This window comes from Carlito syrichta, unplaced genomic scaffold, assembly GCF_000164805.1.
Source record: "Carlito syrichta isolate Samal-C Ts95f unplaced genomic scaffold, Tarsius_syrichta-2.0.1 Scaffold316209, whole genome shotgun sequence".
Classification (NCBI taxonomy): Eukaryota; Metazoa; Chordata; class Mammalia; order Primates; family Tarsiidae; genus Carlito; species Carlito syrichta.
In genome coordinates, this window is record NW_007260305.1 from 364,514 (window position 1) to 366,338 (window position 1,825).

Below are 1,825 nucleotides of genomic sequence, written 5' to 3' on the forward strand. Positions count from 1 at the left end.
TGGCTCAGCCTGTAATCCCAGCACTTTGGGAGGCTGTGGTGAGTGGATTGCCTGAGCCCGTGGGTTCGAGACCTGCCTGGGCAACTAGACCTCATCTCTACAACAAATCAAAAATTAGCCGGGCGTGGTAGTGCGCGCCTGTGGTTCCAGCTACTTGGAAGGCTGAGGCAGAAGGATCGCCGGAGCCCAGCAGGTAGAGGTGCGGTGGCTGGGAGCGGCCACTGCACTCCAGTCTGGGTGACAGAGTGAGACTCCAACTCAAAAAAGACAGTTTTGGAAAATGTGGTATCCACCATAGTGAGCTTGATAGTTTCCTAAGACTTTCCTGATGAGGTCAGTGATGATTTTAATAAATGTGACTTTTTACATTGCATAAAAAATACGTCAATTGGAAGACCTGCATAGCTTCATAACAAATTTTCCTAATGATTTCAGACACCTCATTGCACTTAACCTTTAAGAAACTACCATTAGCTGGGCTCGGTGGCTCAGCCTGTAGTCCCGCGACTTGGGAGGCTGAGGTGAGTGAATTGCCTGAGTCCGTGGGTTCGAGACCCACCTGGGCAACTTGGTGAGACCTCATCTCTACAATAAATCAAAAAAGTTAGCCGGGTGTGGTAGCGTGTGCCTGTAGTTCCAGCTACTTGGAAGGCTGAGGCAGAAGGATCACCGGAGCCCAGCAGGTCGAGGCTGTGGTGGCCGGGAGCGGCCACTGCACTCCAGTCTGGGCGACAGAGTGAGACTCCAGCTAAAAAAAAAAAAAAGAAAAGAAAGAAACTACCATTTGTGTAATCCCAGCACTTTGGAAGGCTGAGGTGAGGACTGCCTGAGGCCCAGGGTTTGAGACCAGCCTGGGCAACTTGGTGAGACTTCGTCTCTATGATAAATCAAAAATTTAGCTGGGCGGGAAGGATCGCCGGAGCCCAGCAGGTCGAGGCCGAGGTGGCCATGAGCGTGCCACTGCCTTCCAGCCTGGGTGACAGTGAGACTCCGACTCAAAAATAAAAAATAAACTAAAAAGACAAAAGTTTCTTGGGGTCCTTTATAATTTTTAAGAGTTTATATAGGCTGTGCTCGATGGCTTAGCCTGTAATTTCAGTACTTTGGGAAGCCAAGGCGAGTGGATTGCCTGAGCCTGCAGATTCAAGACTAGTCCGGGCAAATTGGCGAGATATCGTCTTTACAATAAATCAGAAATTAGCTGGGTGTGATGGTGCGTGTCTGTAGTTTCCGTTACTTGAAAGGCTGAGGCGGAAGGATTGCTGGAGCCCAGCAGGTCAACATTGGGGTGGCCGTGTGTGTGCCACTGCACTACAGCCTGGGTGACAGAGTGAGACTCCAACCCAAAAAAAAAAAAAAAAAAAAGATTAAGAGGGAGGGGCTCGGTGACTAAACCTGTAATCCCAGCACTTTGGGAGGCTGAGGCAAGTGGATTGCCTGAGCCCGTGGCAACTGAGCCATGAGTGTGCCACTGCGCTCCAGCCTGGGCAACAGAGTGAGACTTAACTCAAAAAATAAAAAAAAAGTTTACATAAAGGGATTTGAGTCCAAAACGTTTGAGAAATACTGTTTTGAGGTTATGTGCAACAATCTTCCCCTTGTAGACGAGGGAATATACTATTGTACTTCGTAGTAGTCCTACAAAGATTTAGGACCAGTTCAAGTCCACACAGTTAGTGTAGTGCTGGGTGTTGTATTCTGGTCGTTTAACTACAGGCTTGCATTTGTGACCCTTACTTTTTCCCTGATGCTAGTTTTGCTGAAATTATCTTTTTTTTTTTTTTTGAGTTGGAGTTTCACTCTGTCGCCCAGACTAGAGTGCAGT